Genomic DNA, 17,556 nt, shown 5'->3' on the forward strand with positions numbered 1-17,556 from the left:
TCCTGGAGCAGTGGCTGATAAGGGAGAAGCGTCCCGGAACAGTGGCTGATGTGGGAGCAGCTGTCCCGGAGCAGTGGCTGATGTGGGAGAAGCAGTCCCAGAGCAGTGGCTGTTCCAGGAGAAGCTGTCTGGGAGCAGAGGCTGACGTAGGAAGTGGTCTCAGAGCAGTGGCTGATGTGGGAGAAGCTGTCCCAGAGCAGTGGCAGATGCGGGAGAAGCTGTCCTGGATCAGTGGATCATGTAGGAAGCTGTCCCGGAGCAGTCGCTGATGTGGGAGAAGCTGTCCCGGAGCTGTCGCTGATGTGGGAGAAGCTGTCCCGGAGCAGTGGCTAATGTGGAAAGCAGTTGCAGAGCAGTGGCCGATGCGGGAGAACCTGTCCTGGAGCAGTCACTGATGTGGGAGAAGCTGTCCCGGAGCAGTGGATAATGTGGAAAGCAGTCGCGGAGCAGTGGCCGATGCGGGAGAACCTGTCCTGGAGCAGTGGCTGATGTGGGAGAAGCAGTCCCAGTGCAGTGGCTGATACGGGAGAAGCTGTCGGGGAGTAGAGGCTGACGTAGGAAGCAGTCCCAGAGCAGTGGCTGATACGGGAGAAGCTGTCCCGGAGCAGTGGCTGATGTGGGAGAAGCTGTCTGGGAGCAGAGGCTGACGTAGGAAGCAGTGGCTGATGTGGGAGAAGCTGTCCTGGAGCAGTGACTGTTGCGGGAGAGGCTTTTCCGGAGCTGTGACTGATGTGGGAGAAGCTGTCCTGGAGCGTTGGCTGATGTGGGACACGCTGTCCCGGAGCAGTGGCTGATGTGGGAGAAGCTGTCAAGGAACAGTGGCTGATTTGGGAGAGGCTGTCCCAGAGCAGTGGCTGGTACGGGAGAAGCTGTCTCAGAGCAGTGGCAGATGTGGGAGACGCTGTTCCGGGGCAGTAGCTGATGTGGGAGAAATTGTCACGGAGCAGTGGCTGATGCGGGACAAGCTGTTCCGGAGCAGTGGCTGATGTGGGAGGAGGTGGCCCGGAGCAGAGGCTGAATTGGGAGAAGCTGTCTCAGAGTAGTGGCTGATGTGGGAGAAGGTGTCCCGGAGCAGTGGCTGATGTGGGAGAAGCAGTCCCCGAGCAGTGGCTGTTCCAGGAGAAGCTGTCTGGGAGCAGAGGCTGACGTAGGAAGTGGTCTCAGAGCAGTGGCTGATGTGGGAGAAGCTGTCCCAGAGCAGTGGCAGATGCGGGAGAAGCTGTCCTGGATCAGTGGATCATGTAGGAAGCTGTCCCGGAGCTGTCGCTGATGTGGGAGAAGCTGTCCCGGAGCTGTCGCTGATGTGGGAGAAGCTGTCCCGGAGCAGTGGCTAATGTGGAAAGCAGTCGCAGAGCAGTGGCTGATGCGGGTGAACCTGTCCTGGAGCAGTGGCTGATGTGGGAGAAGCTGTCCTGGAGCAGTGGCTGATAAGGGACAAGCGTCCCGGAGCAGTGGCTGATGTGGGAGAAGCTGTCCCGGAGCAGTGGCTGATGTGGGAGAAGCAGTCCCAGAGCAGTGGCTGTTCCAGGAGAAGCTGTCTGGGAGCAGAGGCTGACGTAGGAAGTGGTCTCAGAGCAGTGGCTGATGTGGGAGAAGCTGTCCCAGAGCAGTGGCAGATGCGGGAGAAGCTGTCCTGGATCAGTGGATCATGTAGGAAGCTGTCCCGGAGCAGTCGCTGATGTGGGAGAAGCTGTCCCGGAGCAGTGGGTGACGTGGGAGAAGCTGTCCCGGAGCATTGGCTGATCGGGGAGAAGCTGTCCCAGAGCAGTGGCTGATGTAGGAAACAGTCTCGGAGCAGTGGCTGATGCAGGAGAAGCTGTCCTGGAGCACTGGCTGATACGGGAGAAGATGTCCCGGAGCAGTGGCTGATGTGGGAGAAGCTGTCCTGGATCAGTGGATCATGTAGGAAGCTGTCCCGAAGCAGTCGCTGATGTGGGAGAAGCTGTCCCGGAGCAGTCGCTGATGTGGGAGAAGCTGTCCCGGAGCAGTGGCTAATGTGGAAAGCAGTCGCAGAGCAGTGGCCGATGCGGGTGAACCTGTCCTGGCGCAGTGGCTGATGTGGGAGAAGCTGTCCTGGAGCAGTGGCTGATAAGGGAGAAGCGTCCCGGAGCAGTGGCTGATGTGGGAGAAGCTGTCCCGGAGCAGTGGCTGATGTGGGAGAAGCAGTCCCAGAGCAGTGGCTGTTCCAGGAGAAGCTGTCTGGGAGCAGAGGCTGACGTAGGAAGTGGTCTCAGAGCAGTGGCTGATGTGGGAGAAGCTGTCCCAGAGCAGTGGCAGATGCGGGAGAAGCTGTCCTGGATCAGTGGATCATGTAGGAAGCTGTCCCGGAGCAGTCGCTGATGTGGGAGAAGCTGTCCCGGAGCTGTCGCTGATGTGGGAGAAGCTGTCCCGGAGCAGTGGCTAATGTGGAAAGCAGTTGCAGAGCAGTGGCCGATGCGGGAGAACCTGTCCTGGAGCAGTGGCTGATGTGGGAGAAGCTGTCCCGGAGCAGTGGATAATGTGGAAAGCAGTCGCGGAGCAGTGGCCGATGCGGGAGAACCTGTCCTGGAGCAGTGGCTGATGTGGGAGAAGCAGTCCCAGTGCAGTGGCTGATACGGGAGAAGCTGTCGGGGAGTAGAGGCTGACGTAGGAAGCAGTCCCAGAGCAGTGGCTGATATGGGAGAAGCTGTCCCGGAGCAGTGGCTGATGTGGGAGAAGCTGTCCCGGAGCAGAGGCTGATGTGGGAGAAGCAGTCCCAGAGCAGTGGCTCTTCCAGGAGAAGCTGTCTGTTAGTTGAGGCTGACGTAGGAAGCAGTCTCGGAGCAGTGGCTGATGTGGGAGAAGCTGTCCCGGAGCAGTGACTGTTGCGGGAGAGGCTTTTCCTGAGCTGTGACTGATGTGGGAGAAGCTGTCCCGGAGCAGTGACTGTTGCGGGAGAGGCTTTTCCGGAGCTGTGACAGATGTGGGAGAAGCTGTCCTGGAGCGTTGGCTGATGTGGGAGACGCTGTCCCGGAGCAGTGGCTGATGTGGGAGAAACTGTCCTGGAGGAGTGGATGTTGAGGGAAAAGGTGTCCCGGAGCAGTGGCTGATGTGGGAGAAGCTGTCAAGGACCAGTGGCTGATTGGGGAGAGGCTGTCCCGGAGCAGTGGCTGGTGCGGGAGAAGCTGTCTCAGAGCAGTGGCTGATGTGGGAGACACTGTCCTGGATCAGTGGATCATGTAGGAAGCTGTCCCGGAGCAATCGCTGATGTGGGAGAAGCTGTCCCGGAGCAGTCACTAATGTGGAAAGCAGTCGCAGAGCAGTGGCCGATGCGGGAGAACCTGTCCTGGAGCAGTGGCTGATGTGGGAGAAGCTGTCCCGGAGCAGTGGCTGATACGGGAGAAGCTGTCCCGGAGCAGTGGCTGGTGTGGGAGAAGCAGTCCCAGAGCAGTGGCTGTTCCAGGAGAAGCTGTCTGGGAGCAGAGGCTGACGTAGGAAGCAGTCTCGGAGCAGTGGCTGATGTGGGAGAAGCTGTCCTGGAGCAGTGACTGTTGCGGGAGAGGCTTTTCCGGAGCTGTGACTGATGTGGGAGAAGCTGTTCTGGAGCGTTGGCTGATGTGGGTGACGCTGTCCCGGAGCAGTGGCTGATGTGGGAGAAACTGTCCTGGAGGAGTGGATGTTGAGGGAAAAGGTGCCCCGGAGCAGTGGCTGATGTGGGAGAAGCTGTCAAGGAACAGTGGCTGATTTGGGAGAGGCTGTCCCAGAGCAGTGGCTGGTACGGGAGAAGCTGTCTCAGAGCAGTGGCTGATGTGGGAGACGCTGTTCCGGGGCAGTAGCTGATGTGGGAGAAGTTGTCACGGAGCAGTGGCTGATGCAGGACAAGCTGTTCCGGAGCAGTGGCTGATGTGGGAGGAGGTGGCCCGGAGCAGAGGCTGAATTGGGAGAAGCTGTCTCAGAGTAGTGGCTGATGTGGGAGAAGGTGTCCCGGAGCAGTGGCTGATGTGGGAGAAGCACTCCCAGAGCAGTGGCTGTTCCAGGAGAAGCTGTCTTGGAGCAGTGGCTGACGTAGGAAGTGGTCTCAGAGCAGTGGCAGATGCGGGAGAAGCTGTCGTGGAGCACTGGCTGATACGGGAGAAGATGTCCTGGAGCAGTGGCTGATGTGGGAGAAGCTGTCCTGGATCAGTGGATCATGTAGGAAGCTGTCCCGGAGCAGTCACTGATGTGGGAGAAGCTGTCCCGGAGCAGTGGCTGATGTGGAAAGCAGTCGCAGAGCAGTGGCCGATGTGGGAGAACCTGTCCTGGAGCAGTTGCTGATGTGGGAGAAGCTGTCCCGGAGCAGTGGCTGATATGGGAGAAGCTGTCCCGGAGCAGTGGCTGATGTGGGAGAAGCTGTCCCGGAGCAGTGGCTGATGTGGGAGAAGCTGTCCCAGAGCAGTGGCAGATGCGGGAGAAGCTGTCCTGGATCAGTGGATCATATAGGAAGCTGTCCCGGAGCAGTCGCTGATGTGGGAGAAGCTGTCCCGGAGCTGTCGCTGATGTGGGAGAAGCTGTCCCGGAGCAGTGGCTAATGTGGGAGAAGCTGTCCTGGAGCAGTGGCTAATGTGGAAAGCAGTCGCGGAGCAGTGGCCGATGCGGGAGAACCTGTCCTGGAGCAGTGGCTGATGTGGGAGAAGCAGTCCCGGAGCAGTGGCTGATACGGGATAAGCTGTCGGGGAGTAGAGGCTGACGTAGGAAGCTGTCCCGGAGCAGTGGCTGATACGGGAGAACCTGTCCCGGAGCAGAGGCTGATGTGGGAGAAGCTGTCCCGGAGCAGTGGCTGATGTGGGAGAAGCAGTCCCAGAGCAGTGACTGTTGCGGGAGAGGCTTTTCCGGAGCTGTGACTGATGTGGGAGAAGCTGTCCTGGAGCGTTGGCTGATGTGGGTGACGCTGTCCCGGAGCAGTGGCTGATGCAGGAGAAGCTGTCCTGGAGCAGTGGCTGATGTGGGAGAAATTGTCCTGAGGAGTGGATGTTGAGGGAAAAGGTGTCCCGGAGCAGTGGCTGATGTGGGAGAAGCTGTCAAGGAAGAGTGGCTGATTTGGGAGAGGCTGTCCCGGAGCAGTGACTGGTACGGGAGAAGCTGTCTCAGAGCAATGGCTGATGTGGGAGACGCTGTTCCGGGGCCGTAGCTGATGTGGGAGAAGTTGTCACGGAGCAGTGGCTGATGTAGGAAACACTCTCGGAGCAGTGGCTGATGCAGGAGAAGCTGTCCTGGAGCACTGGCTGATACGGGAGAAGATGTCCCGGAGCAGTGGCTGATGTGGGAGACGCTGTCCCGGAGCAGTGGCTGATGTGGGAGAAACTGTCCTGGAGGAGTGGATGTTGAGGGAAAAGGTGTCCCGGAGCAGTGGCTGGTGCGGGAGAAGCTGTCTCAGAGCAGTGGCTGATGTGGGAGAAGCTGTCCCGGAGCAGTGGCTGATGTTCGAAAAGCTGTCCCGGAGCAGTGGCTGATGTGGGAGAAGCAGTCCCAGAGCAGTGGCTGTTCCAGGAGAAGCTGTCTGGGAGCTGAGGCTGACGTAGGAAGCAGTCTCGGAGCAGTGGCTGATGTGGGAGAAGCAGTCCCCGAGCAGTGGCTGTTCCAGGAGAAGCTGTCTGGGAGCAGAGGCTGACGTAGGAAGTGGTCTCAGAGCAGTGGCTGATGTGGGAGAAGCTGTCAAGGAACAGTGGCTGATTTGGGAGAGGCTGTCCCGGAGCAGTGGCTGGTACGGGAGAAGCTGTCTCAGAGCAGTGGCTGATGTGGGAGACGCTGTTCCGGGGCAGTAGCTGATGTGGGAGAAGTTGTCACGGAGCAGTGGCTGATGCGGGACAAGCTGTTCCAGAGCAGTGGCTGATGTGGGAGTAGCTGTCAAGCAGCAGTGGCTGATTTGGGAGAGGCTGTCCCGGAGCAGTGGCTGATGCTGGAGAAGCTGTTCCGGAGCATTGGCTGGTGCGGGAGAAGCTATCCTGGAGCAGTGGGTGACGTGGGAGAAGCTGTCCCGGAGCATTGGCTGATCGGGGAGAAGCTGTCCCAGAGCAGTGGCTGATGTAGGAAACAGTCTCGGAGCAGTGGGTGATGCTGGAGAAGCTGTCCTGGAGCACTGGCTGATACGGGAGAAGATGTCCCGGAGCAGTGGCTGATGTGGGAGAAGCTGTCCTGGATCAGTGGATCATGTAGGAAGCTGTCCCGGAGCAGTCGCTGATGTGGGAGAAGCTGTCCCGGAGCAGTGGCTAATGTGGAAAGCAGTCGCAGAGCAGTGGCCGATGCTGGTGAACCTGTCCTGGAGCAGTGGCTGATACGGAAGAAGCTGTCCAGGAGCAGTAGCTGATGTGGGAGAAGCAGTCCCAGAGCAGTGGCTGTTCCAGGAGAAGCTGTCTGGGAGCAGAGGCTGACGTAGGAAGTGGTCTCAGAGCAGTGGCTGATGTGGGAGAAGCTGTCCCAGAGCAGTGGCAGATGCAGGAGAAGCTGTCCTGGATCAGTGGATCATGTAGGAAGCTGTCCCGGAGCAATGGCTGATGTGGAAAGCAGTCGCAGAGCAATGGCCGATGCGGGAGAACCTGTCCTGGAGCAGTAGCTGATGTGGGAGAAGCTGTCCCGGAGCAGTGGCTGATGTGGGAGAAGCAGTCCCAGAGCAGTGACTGTTGCGGGAGAGGCTTTTCCGTAGCTGTGACTGATGTGGGAGAAGCTGTCCTGGAGCGTTGGCTGATGTGGGTGACGCTGTCCCGGAGCAGTGGCTGATGCAGGAGAAGCTGTCCTGGAGCAGTGGCTGATGTGGGAGAAACTGTCCTGAGGAGTGGATGTTGAGGGAAAAGGTGTCCCGGAGCAGTGGCTGATGTGGGAGAAGCTGTCAAGGAAGAGTGGCTGATTTGGGAGAGGCTGTCCCGGAGCAGTGACTGGTACGGGAGAAGCTGTCTCAGAGCAATGGCTGGTGTGGGAGACGCTGTTCCGGGGCCGTAGCTGATGTGGGAGAAGTTGTCACGGAGCAGTGGCTGATGTAGGAAACACTCTCGGAGCAGTGGCTGATGCAGGAGAAGCTGTCCTGGAGCACTGGCTGATACGGGAGAAGGTGTCCCGGAGCAGTGGCTGATGTGGGAGACGCTGTCCCGGAGCAGTGGCTGATGTGGGAGAAACTGTCCGGGAGGAGTGGATGTTGAGGGAAAAGGTGTCCCGGAGCAGTGGCTGATGTGGGAGACGCTGTCCCGGAGCAGTGGCTGATGTGGGAGAAACTGTCCTGGAGGAGTGGATGTTGAGGGAAAAGGTGCCCCGGAGCAGTGGCTGATGTGGGAGAAGCTGTCAAGGAACAGTGGCTGATTGGGGAGAGGCTGTCCCGGAGCAGTGGCTGGTGCGGGAGAAGCTGTCTCAGAGCAGTGGCTGATGTGGGAGACACTGTCCTGGATCAGTGGATCATGTAGGAAGCTGTCCCGGAGCAGTCGCTGATGTGGGAGAAGCTGTCCCGGATCAGTCACTAATGTGGAAAGCAGTCGCAGAGCAGTGGCCGATGCGGGAGAACCTGTCCTGGAGCAGTGGCTGATGTGGGAGAAGCTGTCCCGGAGCAGTGGCTGATACGGGAGAAGCTGTCCCGGAGCAGTGGCTGGTGTGGGAGAAGCTGTCCCGGAGCAGTGGCTGATGTGGGAGAAGCTGTCCCAGAGCAGTGGCTGTTCCAGGAGAAGCTGTCTGGGAGCAGAGGCTGACGTAGGAAGCAGTCTAGTAGCAGTGGCAGATGTGGAAGAAGCTGTCCCAGAGCAGTGGCAGATGCGAGAGAAGCTGTCCTGGATCAGTGGATCATGTAGGAAGCTGTCCCGGAGCAGTCGATGATGTGGGAGAACCTGTCCTGGAGCAATGGCTGATGTGGGAGAAGCAGTCCCAGAGCAGTGGCTGATACGGGAGGAGCTGTCCCGGAGCAGTGGCTGATGTGGGAGAAGCAGTCCCGGAGCAGTGGCTGATATGGGAGAAGCTGTCCCAGAGCAGTGGCTGTTCCAGGAGAAGCTGTCTGTTAGTATAGGCTGACGTAGGAAGCAGTCTCGGAGCAGTGGCTGATGTGGGAGACGCTGTCAAGGAATAGTGGCTGATTTGGGAGAGGCTGTCCCGGAGCAGTGACTGGTACGGGAGAAGCTGTCTCAGAGCAATGGCTGATGTGGGAGATGCTGTTCCGGGGCCGTAGCTGATGTGGGAGAAGTTGTCACGGAGCAGTGGCTGATGCGGGACAAGCTGTCCTGGAGCACTGGCTGATACGGGAGAAGATGTCCCGGAGCAGTGGCTGATACGGGAGAAGCTGTCCCGGAGCGTTGGCTGATGTGGGAGACGCTGTCCCGGAGCAGTGGCTGATGTGGGAGAAACTGTCCTGGAGGAGTGGATGTTGAGGGAAAAGGTGCCCCGGAGCAGTGGCTGATGTGGGAGAAGCTGTCAAGGAACAGTGGCTGATTTGGGAGAGGCTGTCCCGGAGCAGTGGCTGGTACGGGAGAAGCTGTCTCAGAGCAGTGGCTGATGTGGGAGACACTGTTCCGGGGCAGTAGCTGATGTGAGAGAAGTTGTCACGGAGCAGTGGCTGATGCGGGACAAGCTGTTCCGGAGCAGTGGCTGATGTGGGAGGAGGTGTCCCGGAGCAGAGGCTGAATTGGGAGAAGCTGTCTCAGAGTAGTGGCTGATGTGGGAGAAGCTGTCCCGGAGCAGTGGCTGATGTGGGAGAAGCACTCCCAGAGCAGTGGCTGTTCCAGGAGAAGCTGTCTTGGAGCAGTGGCTGACGTAGGAAGTGGGAGAGGCTTTTCCGGAGCTGTGACTGATGTGGGAGAAGCTGTCCTGGAGCGTTGGCTGATGAGGGTGAAGCTGTCCCGGAGCAGTGACTGATGTAGGAAATACTTTCGGAGCAGTGGCTGATGCAGGAGAAGCTGTCCTGGAGCACTGGCTGATACGGTAGAAGATGTCCCGGAGCAATGGCTGATGTGGGAGACGCTGTCCCGGAGCAGTGGCTGATGTGGGAGAAACTGTCCTGGAGGAGTGGATGTTGAGGGAAAAGGTGTCCCGGAGCAGTGGCTGATGTGGGAGACGCTGTCAAGGAATAGTGGCTGATTTGGGAGAGGCTGTCCCGGAGCAGTGACTGGTACGGGAGAAGCTGTCTCAGAGCAATGGCTGATGTGGGAGATGCTGTTCCGGGGCCGTAGCTGATGTGGGAGAAGTTGTCACGGAGCAGTGGCTGATGCGGGACAAGCTGTCCTGGAGCACTGGCTGATACGGGAGAAGATGTCCCGGAGCAGTGGCTGATACGGGAGAAGCTGTCCTGGAGCGTTGGCTGATGTGGGAGACGCTGTCCCGGAGCAGTGGCTGATGTGGGAGAAGCTGTCAAGGAACAGTGGCTGATGTGGGAGAAGCAGTCCCAGAGCAGTGGCTGTTCCAGGAGAAGCTGTCTGGGAGTAGAGGCTGACGTAGGAAGCAGTCTCGGAGCAGTCGCTGATGTGGGAGAAGCTGTCCTGGAGCGTTGGCTGATGTGGGAGACGCTGTCCCGGAGCAGTGGCTGATGTGGGAGAAACTGTCCTGGAGGAGTGGATGTTGAGGGAAAAGGTGTCCTGGAGCAGTGGCTGATGTGGGAGTAGCTGTCAAGGAACAGTGGCTGAGTTGGGAGAGGCTGTCCCGGAGCAGTGGCTGGTACGGGAGAAGCTGTCTCAGAGCAGTGGCTGATGTGGGAGACGCTGTTCCGGGGCAGTAGCTGATGTGGGAGAAGTTGTCACGGAGCAGTGGCTGATGCGGGACAAGCTGTTCTGGAGCAGTGGCTGATGTGGGAGAAGCTGTCCCAGAGCAGTGACTGATGTAGGAGAAGCTGTCCCGGAGCAGTGACTGTTGCCGGAGAGGCTTTTCCGGAGCTGTGACTGATGTGGGAGAAGCTGTCCTGGAGCGTTGGCTGATGTGGGAGACGCTGTTCCAGGGCAGTAGCTGATGTGGGAGAAGTTGTCACGGAGCAGTGGCTGATGCGGGACAAGCTGTTCTGGAGCAGTGGCTGATGTGGGAGGAGGTGTCCCGGAGCAGAGGCTGAATTGGGAGAAGCTGTCCCAGAGCAGTGACTGATGTACGAGAAGGCGTCCCGGAGCAGTGGCTGATCGGAGAGAAGCTGTCCCGGAGCAGTTGCTGATGTAGGAAACAGTCTCGGAGCAGTGGCTGATGCAGGAGAAGCTGTCCCGGAGCAGTCGCTGATGTGGGAGAAGCTGTCTAGCAGCAGTCGCTGATACAGGAGAAGCTGTCCCAGAGCACTGGCTGGTGCGGGAGAAGCTATCCTGGAGTAGTGGGTGACGTGGGAGAAGTTGTCCCGGAGCAGTGGCTGATATGGGAGGAGCTGTTCCAGTGTAGTGGCTGATGTAGAAGAAGCTGTCCCGCAGCAGTGGCTGATGTGGCAGAAAATGTGCCGGAGCAGTGGATGATGTCGGAGAACGTGTCCCAGAGCAGTGACCAATGTGGGAGAGACTGTCCCTGAGCAGTGGCGGATGTGGGAAGCAGTCCTGGAGCAGTGGCTGATGTGATAGAAGCTGTCCCGGAGCAGTGGCTGATGTGGGAGAAGCTGTCCCGGAGCAGTTGGTGATGTAGGAAGCAATCTCGGACTGAAACGGGAGAAGGTGTCCTGTAGCATTGGCTGATGTTGGAGAAGCTGTCTCGCAGCAGCGGGTGATGTGGGAGAAGCTGTCCCGAAGCAGTGGCTGACGTGGGAGATGCTGTCCCGTAGAAGTGGCTGATTTGGGAGTAGTTGCCCCAGAGCAGTGGCCGATGCGGGAGAACCTGTCCTGGAGCAGTGGCTGATGTGGGAGGAGCTGTCCTGGAGGAGTGTATGTTGAGGGAAAATCTGTCCAGGAGCAGTGGCTGATGCGGGAGAAAATGTCCCAGAGCAGTGGGTTATGTAAGAAGCAATCTCGGAACAGTGGCTGATATGGGAGAACCTGTCCCGCAGCAGTGGATTATGTGGGAGAAGCTGTCTCGAAGCAGTGGCTGATATGGGAGGAACTGTCCCGGAGCAGTGGCTGATGTGGGAGAAGCTGTCCCAGAGCAGTGGATGAGATGGGAGAAGCTGTCCCAGAACAGTGGGTGATGTGGGAGAAGCTATCCTGGAGCAGTGGCTGATGTGGAAGAAGCTTTCCCGGAGCAGTGGCTGATATGGGAGGAGCTGTCCCGGAGCAGTGGCTGATGTGGGAGAACCTATCCCAAATTAGTGGCTGATATGGGAGAAGCAGTCCCGGTGCAATGGCTGATGTGGGAGAAGCTGTACTGGAGCAGTGGCTGCTGTGGGAGTAGCTGTCCCGGAGCAGTGGCTGATATGGGAGGAGCTGTCCCGGAGCAGTGGCTGATATGGGAGGAGCTGTCCCGGAGCAGTGGCTGATGTGGGAGAAGCTGTCCCAGAGCAGTGGATGAGATGGGAGAAGCTGTACCAGAACAGTGGGTTATGTGGGAGAAGATGTCCTGGAGCAGTGGCTGATATGGGAGGAGCTGTCCCGGAGCAGGGACCGGCACAATGGTTGGCTACCGATATCCATGACAAACCCACCAAAGTCCACAGTTACCTGGAGTATACATCCTCTCACCTTAATGCCTGTAAGACTTCTATCTGTTTCTGCCAATTTCTCTGCTTCCATTGCATTAGATCTGATGAAGTTTCTTTTTACAGGGGACCTCAGAAATGTCTATCCGTTTCCTCAACCAAGCAGTCCTCACTACTGTGGTGGACAAATGAAACGTTCCCATATCCCTCTGGAAACTTCCTCCCCTCTTCTTTTCCTAGTCTCCATACTTTCCCCTAACCCTATGTTCTGTTGAATTAATGTGTCTACATACTGATAATCATCGGACTGATTGAACTCCATCATTGAGTATTTACTATCCCTTTTGACCTTCCACTCTCTGAGGCTGAATGTTCCATATTCAGCAAGTATCTTTATTTTATCTCACAGGGAACATTCCCTCTGAGCCACCCTAGTCCATTCTGAACACTCCTCATACCCTAACAGCACCTTCCTGTGCAATCACAGAAGATGGAACACTCCCCCATTTATATCTTCCCTCAGTCTCCAAGGTTCCAGACCCACCTTCCAGGTGAAGCAGTGAACTTGCACTTCACTCAATATAGCATTTGCTGCTCACAGTGTGGTCTCCTCTACAGTGGAGAGACAAAACACAGATTTGGGCAACAGCTTTATGGAACACCCATGTTCTGTCTGCAAAGATAACCCTGAGCTTTCAGTTGCCTGCTACTTCAATACACCACCATGTTCCCTGATCAACATTTCTGACTTGGGTCTGCTGCAATGCTCCTGTGATGCTCAATGCAAGCTCGAAGAAATATGTATAATTTTCCTTTTGGGGATCCTGTAGCCTTCAGCACTCAATATTGAGTTCAATAAAATTACAATGTGAACAGTTTTGTTCCGAGTCCTTTAACTAGCCCTGTCCTTTCAAGCACAGCCAACCCATTTTCACTTACTTATTATCAGCTTTTCTTTCTCCCTTTGCCAGCCTAACAAACGGGGTCCATCTCTGCTTATCTGATCACTCCCCACCCTTGGTCTTCAGCATATATGCCACCTTTCCCTAGCTACAATCAATTCCTAAGAAGGGCCATTGGTCTCAAAGCAGTAACCTGCTTTCTCTTTACAGATGCTGCTAGACCTGCTGAGTTCCTCCAGCAATTTCTATTTTTGTTTCAGATATCCAGCATCTGTAGCTCTTTGTCAGTAAGATTCTGTCGCCCAATTGCAACTCTGTCATTTGCATGGATTTGCCACTGAAAGGATAAGTGGAAGCACCATAGTTAGAGGAGATTTTATTATGAAGAGTCTCTGCAGTGGAATCTGGTGTACATTGGTCTTCCCAGATATTCTGTGTGTTCCAAAGGCATAATTGCTGATTTGTATCATCCTCCAACCCAGAGATTTTTACTTATGTTTTAGAAATAAGGTGAACTGTTGAAATGAGTAATGGTAATAAGGTTAATGGGAAGGTCAAAATAAACAGCAAGTGATTGATTCCAATTTGACCCACATTGACCAGTCATTGCAGGCATTCTTGCTATGTATCACTCAGCCGCACAATATATTACAAAGCAATTAGGAAATTAGACGGGAGAAAACAAACATTTCTTTATATTCATTCCTCATATTCCCATTAAAAATTTTGTAGCCTTGACTTTTTTTATTTGTAGAAAGAAAAGATTATTTTATAATTTCTGCAAACTCTTTAACAAAGGGTAAAGGGTATTTTAATTTGAGTTTTTGAACTATGGTTAAGATTACTTGCCTCCGATTAATATGTGTACCCAACTTAAATACAAAAGCACATAGAAATTGAAGGTAAACTTTTCTAAATTTGAGATGTATTTGGAAGTGGAAAAATATTAAGTGTGTTACTGAGTGGCCTGATATTCTGATCAGCTTCACTAGTTGTGTGCCATTACTGAGGTTGGATGCCAAGGTGTGGTTGAGTTGCAATCAGCCCTTGGTCTCTCAGTGCACCCATTGTACCACCGAGAAAACTCAATCACTGAAACACACTCACAGGCATGCCACGCTGACAGCACTGCTTACGTCATTTTAAAAAACAGTATACATCAGAGAATCCCCAAAATTGGAAATTTCACATCAACTCCCCAGTTTGTTTTTATCTACACAGTCTGTTGTCTGCAGGTCCAAAATAATTAAACATAGCTGAAAGTGTTTTGTTCCAGATGCATCCCATCCACCATATGTTAATGCTTTTAAGCCGTGAGATTGAAGGTTGTGTGATTTAACCAGAACATGCGGAGTCCAATTTTACTGTTTCAAAGGTATGGAAAAAATACTGTATACAATGTATTTTCATGACTGCATCAGTGGTTAAAAAAAAATTCTTATTGATTTGAATGGACCAGTACAGTTGGGTAGAATATGTTTTGCTTCTGGTTTCCATCGATTATGCAAGGGCTTTAAGATGTGAAACAAAATTATGATGATGTAATGGAGCTGCTTCCAACAGGGCATAAATAACATAGTGTGGGAGGAGCTAATCATATAGATTGAAGATGGAAAACATTAGATTTCAGCCTAAGCTTGAAGATAGTTCTTTGACTTTACCTTCTCATTAACCAGCCTTTCAGATGTGACCCGAAAAACCATACACCAAAAGACCACCCATCTGGTTTTGAACTGGATTGTCATTTGTTTAAGATAGCTGCCAGAGCAGTTCGAAAATGTAAACTGAAAACCAAAAGAGTATTTTCAAAATTTATTACAGGTCTACTTTATCCCAACTGAATGGATTATCTCAAAATTCAGGATACCACTTTCACAGAAACATTCAGAAAATAACGATTCCATTGAGTCCCATGTGTCTCTGTTAATTCTTTGAAAGAGCTAATTGAATTGGCCCACTCATGTGACTTATTCTTGAAGTCATAGAGGTTTACCCATTTTAACCAGGTATCACATTCTGTTTTGAAAGTAACAATTGCCTCTACATCCATCATCTTTTCAGGCAGTGCATCCCAAGTCAGAGTACTCAATGCATATATAAATGGCTCTGTTTATCCCTCTGGACTCAAGACAGGAATAATCTAAAAGATGAGGAGTACAGTTGTAATACATCATGAAATGCTATAGCCTAAATTATGCATGTGCTTATTAAAGTGATTGATAATAGAACTGTGCTTGGAAAAATATTGAGCATTAAAAAATGTGATTGCCATATTGATATTTTGTTAGAATAGGACTTTAAACGTGTAAGATTATTTGGATGTATTAGGATAGATTAATATTCTGCATTGTTCAATATGGAGAACAGAGCACATTAGAACATAGAACATAGAATACAGCACAGGAATAGACCTTTTGGCTCATCATGCCTCAACAAACAACAAGGCCAAACTAAACTCATCAGTTCTGCATTCCATATAGCACAATTGCCTACCTGTTTACGTGGCTGTCTAAATGCCTCTTAAATATTGCTATCATATTTGTTTCTACCGCCTCCCCTAGCTGTGTGTTCCAGGCACCCACCATCCTTTGCAGAAAAACTTGCTTTGCACATCTCCTTTAAACATTCTCCCTTTCATTTTAAACCTATTCTCCCCTCATATTTGACACTTCCATCCTGGGAAAAAGATTTTGACTATCTAACCTATCCATTCATCTCATAATTTTATGTACTCTATCAGGTCATCCATTAGCCTCTGATGCCATCGCAAAACAATCCAAGTTGTCCAACTTCTCCTTATAGCTAATAAGTTCTAGTCCAGGCAACATCCTGGTAAACCTCTTCTGCACCCTTTCCAAAACCTTCTTATAGTGTAGCAATCAGAACTTCTCACAATACTCCAAATGTGGCCTAACTAAAGTTTTATACAGCTGCAATATGACTTGCCAACTTTTATACTCAATGCCCCGAAAGATGAAGGCAAGCATGCTGTATACCTTCTTTACCATTTATCCACTTGTGTTACCACTTTCAGGAAGTAATGGTTCTGTACTCCAAGATTTCTGTATATCAATGCTCCTAAAGGTCCTGCCTTTTATCATATACTTTCTTTTTGTAATTGACCTCCCAAAATGTATCACCTCACACTTGTAATGTGAGATCAATAGCTAATTGCTAATTCTTTTCCAATGGCTTTCACTTATTTTTTAACAGAAGAGCTCAGCCATCTGTTTGGCTGCTTGGAAGTTTGACAGATTTGTAAGTTTTGGTTATTTCTAAAAGGCACCATTGGATTCTGTATTTCAAGTTTTCTTCACACAGTTGTCCAAGCTAATATAAGTTTGATGCTTTCTAAAACACTGCAACATTAGTTTAGATGGCTGTATCATGGAGTTATACCTTGCTTATTTTGGTAGAAACATGAACTTCTGACAGCATAATGGCTTCTCATAGGTTGAAATAGTGTGTGTTTGTTTTTACTGATTTATGAGCTCTGGGAGGATACTGCTTTCTCAGGTATCTGATGCCCATTTAATAAGACATCCCTATGTGTTCCAGATGAAGATCCTGGTAGTGGCTCTGTCAACATGAAGCTGGAATTGACCTTGTCTCCATGATGAACATTCAGCCCAAAGTGTTCAGGAAAGAAAGAAAGAGAGCTGTCAGTATGGATTAAGGAAGCTTTTGCATTATTGACCAAACAGGAAGTCTTAGAGATCAAGAACAGAATCCATTTAGTTAAAGCTAAGAATCAATATTGGTTGTTGGATGTTTTCTCTATGCCACAAGCATATCAAAATGCAAAAGTGCAATGCCAACACTAATAAAAGAAGCAAAGATAGTATGAGGACAGTTTCACAGATGACATAAACGGTAATCCAAAAGTTTTTTTGATGGATATAAAGAGTTAAAGTCTGTTCGGTTTTGACAGAGTTATGAGCTGGAGAAAATACAAAAGAGCAAACTGAATTGGGGACCGTAAAGGGGATTTGTGCATCAAGGAAGAGAGCTTAATAGTGTAAGTGACTTAATAATCCTGCCTCAATCCCTCATAAATGAAATGCTTGATGCTAGTTTGGCCTGAACATCGACAAAATTAGCAAACAATTGAATATTATTATGGGATGCAGACAACCCATGTCAGAACATTTATTAGAAAATCCCAGCCAAGAAAAGAATGATTGTCTGCAGCCATTTAACAGTCAATTGCTCATTAATAGCTTGTAGATTGGCTTTTTGCCTTTCAGGAAGAGCAAATTCCAAAGAATTGTTGTTCAATCAGGCAGTACACAACCAACCCAGGTATACCTAAAGTAGTCCACATCTGCAGAAACTTCTCAACTCAGTCAGGATGGCATAGTTTCTCCAATGCTGTCGTTAAATATTAGGAAGAGCAATAATAACTATGAAATTGCTTATTCTTGGTTTCTGAGTGTAGTCTCTATATCCTTCAGCCTGCCTGTACTGCATCACTAGACTCAATAAATCTTTCTGAGCTTGGATTGCTCTGTGTTCTTCCTTATGATTGAACCAGTTCCAGTATTCCCAGAACTTTGGATTCAGTTCACATCTTAATTTTGGATTTCATTTCCTTAGAATCTGAGAGGATCAATTTCTTTTTCTCTGTTTCCTTTACTATTTTTCCTTTTCATATAGTGTTCATCTCATAACAGAAAAACTTTGAGATCATTCGGTCATGAGTTCAAAGGGCTAAAAAATGTGTTGCTGGAAAAGGGCAGCAGATCAGGCATCATCAAAGGAGCAGGAGAATCGACGTTTCGGGCATAAGCCCTTCTTGATCTCCAGCATCTGCAGTCCTCATTTTCTCCTAGTTTGTTAAAGGGCTAAACCTTGTTGTCAGAATTTTTTTTAATGAGCAAGCTAGACAACAAACTTTCCATCTGTATGTTGCAGTTAAATGCAGAAATGTAGTTGCTGCTGCCTGAGGGTGCCCTGTTTCTCCAAGACCAGCAGGTAATCAGCAGGGTGAATGGAATGTGGCCTTATTTCATGAGGTCTGGAATATAAGAGTAGGGATGTCTTGCTGCAATTGTACAAGGTGCTGGTGAGGCTACATCTGGAATACTGTGAGCAACTTTGGTCCCTTATTTAAGAAAATTTATTATTTCCTTGGAGGCAGTTCAGCGAAGATTCACTGCAATGATTCTG

This window comes from Hemiscyllium ocellatum, chromosome 2, assembly GCF_020745735.1.
Source record: "Hemiscyllium ocellatum isolate sHemOce1 chromosome 2, sHemOce1.pat.X.cur, whole genome shotgun sequence".
Classification (NCBI taxonomy): Eukaryota; Metazoa; Chordata; class Chondrichthyes; order Orectolobiformes; family Hemiscylliidae; genus Hemiscyllium; species Hemiscyllium ocellatum.